Source organism: Mustela nigripes, chromosome 2 (genome assembly GCF_022355385.1).
Source record: "Mustela nigripes isolate SB6536 chromosome 2, MUSNIG.SB6536, whole genome shotgun sequence".
In the NCBI taxonomy this organism is placed as follows: Eukaryota; Metazoa; Chordata; class Mammalia; order Carnivora; family Mustelidae; genus Mustela; species Mustela nigripes.
In genome coordinates, this window is record NC_081558.1 from 70,748,716 (window position 1) to 70,757,974 (window position 9,259).

General features: G+C 50.1%; 1 long non-coding RNA gene across 1 annotated transcript; it reads left to right on the top strand.

The window, feature by feature from the left end:
- Positions 1-1,511: 1,511 nt before the first annotated feature.
- Positions 1,512-8,186, top strand: LOC132009944 (uncharacterized). Its single transcript, XR_009402103.1, has 3 exons — positions 1,512-1,696; positions 5,119-5,163; positions 7,957-8,186. It is a non-coding gene; the product is annotated as an uncharacterized LOC132009944 (long non-coding RNA).
- The last annotated feature ends 1,073 nt before the right edge of the window (positions 8,187-9,259 follow it).

Below are 9,259 nucleotides of genomic sequence, written 5' to 3' on the forward strand. Positions count from 1 at the left end.
GCACTCCTTTTTCTGAGCCAAAAGGGGCAAAGGGACTGGACGGTCCCTGAATAACTTGCAATTCCCCTTGATCAGTAGAGAGCTTTGCTGAGTATGAAAAATAAGACCCTGCTGACAGCTGGACTGGACCTCCAGTCCCCTGCAGTTAGCAGCCACCATATTTCGTGACCAGAACACAGAGTCTCAACAGCTTTGGACACACTGCTTCTGAAAATATTGGTGCTAGTTGCTGAAAACAAATTGATCCATTCTCATTGGTAGACCTGGGGGGAAAAAAAGCCCAGCCCCTTTCTAACGTAGTCAGGGCTCTATTCTCAAGTCTGACCTGAGACCAAGTCCCAAACCTGACCCAGACTTGGCTCTGACATTGGAGAGGCCATGACCCCAAAGAAATCTGAGCCCATTAATACAAGTGTTTACACCAATCATTGTGCAATTATGGCATTATGCATAGCAATGGAACAAGTATTGTATTAAACATTTGAGCTGAGAATTCTGGGCAGGGAAAACTTGATGGGCTGGACTGTCTCAGTCATGTGGGTACCCCCAGAATCCAGCCCAGATGCTGGCACGGTGTAGGTGCTCAGGAAACATTGGGAGGGAGGGAGCAAGTTGGACCCAGGAATGCAGAGAAACTTCCTGACAGAAGGAGCTGCATGAGTAGAGAGAGAACGTGGGAGCCTGTGGCAGACGGGTGGTCCCCCGAGACCCCTGTCTCCTGGTGTAGATGCCTTGTGTGATCCCCTCCATGTGAGTTTGGGTGGGACCTGTGCCTTGCATCTAACTAATAGCATATAGGAAAAGTGGTGGAAAGTGTGTGAGTGTGTAAAATGAGATTTTAGTACCCATCTTGCGGGCACCAGGGTGGCTCAGTCAGTTAAGTGTCTGCCTTCGGCTCAGTCATGATATCCAGATCCTGGGATTGAGTCCCATTGTGGGGGCAGGGGGGGGGGGGGTCCCTGCTCAGCAGGGAGTCTGCTTCTCCCTCTTTCTCTGTCCTTCCACCCCCTCCCACTCCCCGCTCATGCTTATGCACACACTCTCTCTCTCAAATGAATACATAAAATCTGAACAAAAAAAAGAATATAGTGCCCATCTTGCTATTGTCTCTCTCCGTTCCTGGCTTTGAGGGAGCAAGCAGCCATGTGTGGCAAGAAACCCAGACAGCCTCTAGATGCTGATGACAGCCTCTAGCTAGCAACCTGAAAGGTCCCCCAGCAGCAAACAAGAAAATGAGGCCCTTAGTCCCAAGCTACAAGAAACTTAACCCTTTCAACAACTCTGCGCTCTCAGAAGTCAATCCTTCCCCAATTAAGCCTCAGATAAGACCACAGCCTTGGCTGACAGCTTGGCTGACAGCTTCATGAAACCCTGAGTTAGGAGGGACCCAGCAAACCATGCTTAGACCCATGACCCACAGAGACTGTGAGATAATAAATATTCATTGTTTTAAGCTGCTAAGTTTGTGGTCATTGGTCACACAGCTATAGATAACAAATAGAGGGCTACCCTGGAAAGTCTTTTCTTTTTCTTTTTTTTTTTTTTTTAGGTTTTATTCATTACTTTGAGAGACAGAGACAGAGTATGAGCAGTGGGAAGGAGCAGAGGGAGAGGGAGAAGAGCAGACCCCCGGCTGAGTAGGGAGCCCGACGTGGAACTCGATCCCAGGACTCTGGGATCATGACCTAAGCCGAAGGTAAGATGTATAACCGTCTGAGCCACCCAGGTGTCCCAGCACTGGGAAGTCTTGATGGAACTTCTAGTCATTGGGAGATTGAGGGCAGTTAGCAGGTGACAGAATATTGGGCCACAGTGGGAGTGGAAGGAGGGCAGCCTGAAGCCGGTGATAAGGGCTACCTTTAACAGAGAACGTACTATATGCCAAGCAAAGTGCTACATGTTTTACATAAGCTAGCTCATTTAATCCTCACCCACTCCCAGATGCGGGGACTCTTAACTGTCTCCATTTTACAGATGAAGAAACTGAGGTGCAGAGAAGTTAAGCATCTTGCCCAAAGTCACACAGCTGACATGTGGTAGAGTTGAAACTCAAGCCGAGAAGGCTTACTGCATTGCTCCCTCATGCACCCACCCCACCCCCCCATGATAAAGTGTTCGGTTACGTGACTTCAAAAGCAAGGGAGCTAGGATGTCAGTATAAGCAACTGTGTTCTTTGGGCAGTGGGAGACCTCGACTGGAGGGGCAGAGGAGTGGCCCCATCTGCTGTATGTTCTGGAAAGCCCTCTCTGACAGGCGGTAGGGAGGGTGGGGAGGCAGGCTGTGGAAAGACTTGGGGGCTGGGGCGGTTTGTGGAGGACGGAGGTGTCAGAGAGGACATCTGGAGCCAGGCATCTACAATGGGCTGGGGAGTGGACAAGAGACAGAGCCAAGATGCTGATAAAGAGCCACCAAGGCCAGCAAGCATCTCTGGGGTCAGGACTGGAATGAAGTGATCCAGTCTGGTCGAGCCTTGACCCCTCTCAGGGGATGCTGAGGCTGAAGGAGGCTGGGCCTCCTGTCCACAGCCTCCAGCCAGTCCCGGGGCCTGTTCTTCTCTACTCCTCTAGAGACTCCTGGGAAATGCATTCAAGGATGCATACAGTGGGGGCAGGCATAGCCAGGGTCCCAGGACACACACCCCACCCCCATCCCTTGGGACTCGCCTCCACAGCCCCCACAAGAAATGCCACAAGCCCGGACATGGACATGCATGAGCCAGGCTTAAGGCAAATGTTGCAACTCGTTTTTTAATCTGGAGATTTACAAACTCTAAGACATGTGGGTTGCTGAGCCTCAAAGCAGCTGATCCCACACTAGCTAATGAGGGCAGTGGCTTCCAGCTAGAGGGTCTGGCAGCTGGCACTTCTGCATCTCACTGTCCTAAAGCCAAGATGCAGACTGGTGGCCGGACCGGCTCTCCTGGTGGTGTCCACATGAGGAAATGCCCGCAGGCTCAGCACTGTGGAGCTGGGGCCCAGCCTGCCTGCCTGCTCATCTCTGTGCCTGTGCCTGGCCCGACCTCCCTTCTTACTGTCCCGCCCTCCCGACTCTCCAGCAGTGGCCTCACAGAAACATGCTGTGTCTCCTGCTGGTGCAATCCTCCACCACCATGCAAATCGCACTTGACTCTCACAGGCCAGTGTCCCAGCCACACCTTCCTAAAGCCCATCAAAAATGCCCTCTCTCTTTTCCCTAAGGCTCTTCAGCATTCTGGCGGCCCTGACTGCACTCACCTTCCACAACAGCACTATCCTTCCCGACTGAGCTCCCAGCCCAAAGCGGGGCTGACTTTGCTAGCTTTGCTGTTGCCTAGAAGCCATGAGGATCAGGAGGCTAGAGTTTCCCACCCAGCCCCATGGTTTGGATGCACACGGGCTAGAATTTCTTCCGACCTCATCTGTACCAACAACAACCAGTCCAGGCAAGGAAGGGATCTCCAACAGGGTCCACGAGGCCTGAGAAGGCGACCCATCTTGGGTGAGGCTCCCCAGAGAACAGGGCATTTTACCCCTGGGTCCACTGACCCCCAAAGAATACATAAATAGAAATCAGGGGGGTCCATATTTTAGGGTGGGAGAAAATGGCAACTTTATTCCCACTAACTTTTAACTGAAATTCAGCATTTTCTTCTGCTATGCATGTAGGCAAGAACACACAGTGGTACCTGCAGGAGCTGTGACTTAGTCACCAACAGAAATCCCAAATATTCTCATTTCACTTTCCCGCCAGCGGAGAGGCCTCAAAATGTCACCCACTCTCATCCCCGCTTTAAAGTCACTATCCTCTCAGGTGCCTGAGTAGCTCAGTGGGTTAAGCCTCTGCCTTCGGATCAGGTCATGATCTCAGGATCCTGGGATTGGGCCCTGCATCGGGCTCTCTGTTCAGCAGGGAGCCTGCTTCCCCCTCTCTCTCTGCCTGTCTCTCTGCCAACTTTTGACCTCTCTCTGTCAAATAAATAAATAAAATCTTAAAAATAAATAAATAAAGTAACTATCCTCTCTCTTTCTCAGATAAATAAATCTCTGAAAAACAATTTTTAAAAAGGGGCACCTGGGTGGCTTGGTTGGTTGAGCATCCCACTCTTGGTTTCGGCTCAGGTCGTGATCTCAGGGTCATGAGATTGAGTCCTGCATCAGGCTCCACACTCAGCATGGAGTCCGTTTCAGATTCTCACTCTTCCTCTTCTTCAGCCCCTCCCACACACTCTAAAATAAATAAATAAATAAATAATCTTTTAAAAATATTTTTAGTCACTGTAGCTATTGAGCCTGTTGCTAGGTCTTGTCATTTGATATGTGAATTAAGAAATACAGGGAACAGGGATGCCTGGGTGGCTCAGTGGGTTAAGCACTGTCTTCGGCTCAGGTCATGATCCCAGGGTCCTGAGATCGAGCCCCAAATCAGGCTCTCTGCTCAGCAGGGAGCCTGTTTCCTCCTCTCTCTCTGCCTGTCTCTCTGCCTGCTTGTCATCTCTCTCTGTCAAATAAATAAATAAAATCTTTAAAAAAAAAAAGAAAGAAATACAGGGAACAGATGATGACGACACCAATTTGTGTTTTATTTCAAGTGAGTTCCTTTGCAATCCTTTATGTTTTATTTTTAATGTTTTAAAAATATCACCCTAACCAGAGTCCACAGGCTTCACCAGAGGGTCCATGACAGTGACAAGATTCCAGCCCCTGCCACAGAGTGACCCCCACTCCCCAGGGGAGAGGGAAGGGGTAAACTCCAACCTGGAGGGGTCCTCTTTCAACCCTTGTGGAGAGGGACCAGGAGTGCTAGAAATGAGCATTCTGGGATGGGAGCTGGGAAGTCAGACTAGGAGAAGGCTTTGTTCCCTCTCTTCCTTCCACTTACCTTTTTTTTTATTTTTTAAGATTTTTATTTATTTATGTGACAAAGAGATCACAAGTAGGCAGAGAGGCAGAAAGAGGTTGGGGGGGAAGCAGACTCCCGGCTGAGCAGAGAGCCCAATGCGGGGATCGATCCCAGGACCCTGAGATCATGACCTAAGCTGAAGGCAGAGGCTTAACCCACTGAGCCACCCAGGTGCCCCTCCCTTACCTTTTTTAACTTGTACTCTGTCTTCCATTTCTGAATGTTTCCATTATGCCCAGCATGGATCTTGGCCGAAGAGGATCCCTAGCTGGATGGAGTGGAAGGTGAGATCCTAAGGGGAATGTCTGTGGTCCCCTGGACTAGGGTTTTGGTCCCACAAAGAAGCCCTCAATTTTCCTGTTGGGGGCCAGGGACTGATCAAGCTCCGGGGTTTCCTGGAGGTGGTCCACATCGGCTGTCCTTTGGGCCGGAGAGACAGGGCCAAGAAGTAAGCCCCAGGACAGGAACTAGAGTGAGCCTACAGCGCCAGCTCTAAGGAGACAGGGGCTAACAGCAGCCCCTCAAACCTCATAGCCCAGATAGATTCCTGTGCTCAGGCACTTTGGGTAGCACGCAGGCAAAATCAGCAGACTATCTCGGTCAAAGATGCCACAGTGGCTCCCCTAACTGTTCTCTACTTCTTCTATGGTGGAACAGGTGCTTTGGGGGGTCCCTCCTCTGATCACAGCCACAGCTGTGGTCGACAGTCCTGGGTAAGCTTTTAGCATCCCACTTCCAAAGCACAGAGATCTCTCCCTTTGTCTCAGCACTGTCTCCAAAGCCATGGAGCCAGGAGATGGGAGCGGGGGGGATTGGTAGAGTTAGGAAGTACAGGAGAGTTATTTCCCAGGTTGGAGCCCACATCGAAAGCCCAGCTTCCGACCTCCAGCATGACCTCTCTGGGAGGTCTTTGCTGAGCTGAGCCCCCATCCCCTAAAGCAGAGGCCTCAAGAGCCAACTCCCTGCCCTCCTCCTCCAGTCCCATAGGATCACCTCCCAAATAAACTGCACCCAACTTTCCTGCCTGTGCTGGTGTGACAACTCCAGTGGGTGGCTGCATGGCTCCTAGATAGGGACTGCTCACCAGAGAGACCAAGCCATAATTAGAAACTTGAAATTTTCAGCCCTGCCCACCATGTTCTTAAGAAGGAGCACTGAGGGGCATCTGGGTGGCAGTCAGTTAAGCGTCTGACTCTGGGTTTCTGCTCAGGTCCTGATCTCAGGGGTTGTGAGATCGAGTCCTGCATGGTGCAGCATCTGCTTAAGATTCGTACTCCCTCTCCCTCTGTCCCTCCCACTCATGCTCTCTCTCCCTAAAAAATAAATAAATAAATCTTTAAAGAAAAAAAGAAGGAAGGAGCACTGAAAATGGAGTTAATGATCCATCAATCATGCCCATGTGAGGAGCCCTCTGTAAGAATCCCAAAAGTACAGGGTCAGGATAGCTCCTGGGTTTGCAAATACATCCATGGACCCATAGGGTGACGTACCCCAACTCCTCGGGGACAGAAGCTCTTGCTCTAGAGACCCTCCCAGGCCTCGCCCTATTTATCTCTTCCTCTGGCTGTTCATCTGAATCCTTTGTCATATTCTTTAACTAACTGGGGAAAGTGTTTCCCTGAGTTCTGTGAGCACTTCATCAATTTAATATAACACAAGGACAGGGCACAGGAACGGTGATTAGGAAAAGCCGAGGTGACAACCTGAACCGGGCAAATTGGCATCGGAAGTGTGGTGGGTGTTCTCATGGGACGGAGCCTTAACCAGTGGGATCTGAGGCTATCTTCAAATGGAAGTGACAAAACAGAGTTAAATCGTAGGACACGCAGCTGGTGTCACAAAATTGCTTGGTAGGGAAACCCCACCCACAACACTGGTGACCAAAAGCGTCCGAAGGGAAGTGCTCTGCTTGAGTAGTAAGGGAAACCCACAAGGAGTAGAGGACTGGGGCTTTCCCTACTGACAAGGGAAAAACTGGCTTTCTCTATCCACTGTCCCAGGTTCTGCTCTCAGAGAAACTCACATTAAGACAGTAACAGAATTTTGAAGCAAGGGCACATGCTTGCCCCGATAAAGGCCACATTTCCCAGCTGCGTGTTGCACTGCGTGTGGCCATGACTAAGTTGTGGCAAGTGATATCCCACAGGAAGCCCGAAGACATGTCTCCCCAGGGGACTAGGTTACCTCCAAGTCACTCTGTCACCAGGAAGGAGTGCTCTGTCCTTCCTGCTGAGTAAAAAGCAGAAGTGGTGGTGAGCCGCCATCGGCCATGTGGACAAGGATCTTCACTTCCTGTGTGCAAGCCACTGTGCAGCCTCCTCCCACACTGAATCGGGAGGGGCCAGTATGACCCATAGAATGTGACAGAAGTGACTGGGTGTGACTTCCAAGACTAGTTAGAAGAGGCACGGTAGCTTTCTCCGTCTTGGTCTCTTGGACCCCTCATCCTGGAGGAAGTGAGACACAGTGCCTTGAGGATCCGTCAAGCAGCACTGTGGACTGGGGAGTGGGGGGGTAGTTTGGGAAGGTTGGGAGGGATGGGGGAAGGGAGGAGATGACTGCAGCCCCATGAGTGATCTCAAGCCAGAACCATTTGGCCAAATTGCTCCCAAATTCCTGACCTGCAGAAGCCAGGAGAGATAATAAATGATTTCCCTAAGCCACTAAGTTTAGGGGTAACTTGTTATACAACATAGGATAACTGTTATAGGTTGAATTGCATCCACCCAAAATTCATATGCTGAGGGGCGCCTGGGTGGCTCAGTGGGTTAAAGCCTTGCCTTCGGCTCAGGTCATGATCCCAGGGTCCTGGGATCGAGCCCCGCATCTCTGCGGGCTCTCTGCTCTGCAGAGGGCCTGCTTCCTCCTCTCTCTCTGCCTGCCTGTCTGCCTACTTGTGATCTTTGTCTGTCAAATAAAAACAAATAAAAAAATTAAAAATTCATAGGCTGAAGTCCCACCCCTAATACTTCAGAATCTAATGTTATTTGGAGACAGGGTCTTTACAGAGATAATTGAGCTAAAATGGGGTCATTGGCATAGGCCCTAAGGCAATATGATTGGTGTGCTTATAAAAGGGGCAATTTGGAGACAGACACGCCCACAGGGAGAGCACCTGGAGACGACAAAAGCAGAGATTGGAGTAATGCTTCAACAAGCCAAGCAATGCCCAAGATTGCCAGCTGCCACCAGAAGCTAGGCCAGAGGCATCGGACAGAGTCTCTCTTGCAGTCTCAGAAGAAACTGACCCCAAGGATGCCTTGACCTCAGACTTCTAGCTTCCAGATCTGTGAGATGGTAAGTTTGTGTTGTTAAAGCCACCCAGTTTGTGGTCCTGGGTTATAGCAGCTCTCACAAACTAATGGCCATGACTGACCAAGCTAAAAGCCAAGAGACAGCAGGGCAGCCAAATGGAAGGATCCTGGGCCCTTAACATTTCAGGAAGGACCTCCATACCAGCTCTGGCTTTCATGTTCCAAAGAAACAAACTTCCATCTTATTTAAGCCACTGTTCTTTTGGTCTTTATCACACGCAGCTGAAGCCCTATCCTAATTAATCCAGCACGGACAACTTCCTCCCCATGTGAAAAAATATTAATAAAAAATTTAAGAAATAAATAAAACTTTCTTCCCACCTGTCCTTCCCTCTCTCCACCACTCATATGGAAATGATTCCCACCAAATAAATAAATGGAAATTTGCATTCTCATCCATGGGAAGCCTGACTGTTTTCCACACGCAGACTCTTAGCATTTCTTCCTCCTGACAGGCAGGTGGGATTGGGCTGGAGAAGACGTGGAGAGCCAGCTCCCCACTCCCCTCACCATGTAAGGGCAGCAGGTCCAGGCAGAACTAAGGGAGAGGCACTGGGGAACACCGGCCCTACCCACCCCCTATGGAGATGCAGCAGAGCCTCTCACTATTAAAAAAGAAAAAGTACCAGATGCAGGAGAGGCTCCAGAGATCAGGAGCAGAGACCAACATGAAGATTCAGAGGCAATGTGTCTCTTGGTTAGAGCTAAAACAAGCCACAGGCACATTTCACTCTCCCCTGCCCCAACCCCCCCAGGGTGGGCTTTTGTGCTCTGCTCTCCCTGAACAATTAGGGCACTAGGAGCAGGCGGGGTTGAAGTACTAGAATTCTTTCTGGTTCCTGTGACATTGCCTTAAGCCAAGAGGAATGTATAGCTCAGAAACCTAGAAGTCCACGGAGAGACGAGCTTTCGGTACAGCTGGATCCAAGCACTCAAATAATGTCATCCGAAATCTATCTCACCATCTCTTGGATCTCATTTTGTGTGTACTGGCTCAAATCTCAAGCAGGTAAATAGGGCCACCGCAGCAGAGGGCTTATATTTTCCTGGCGTAATAGCCAAAAAA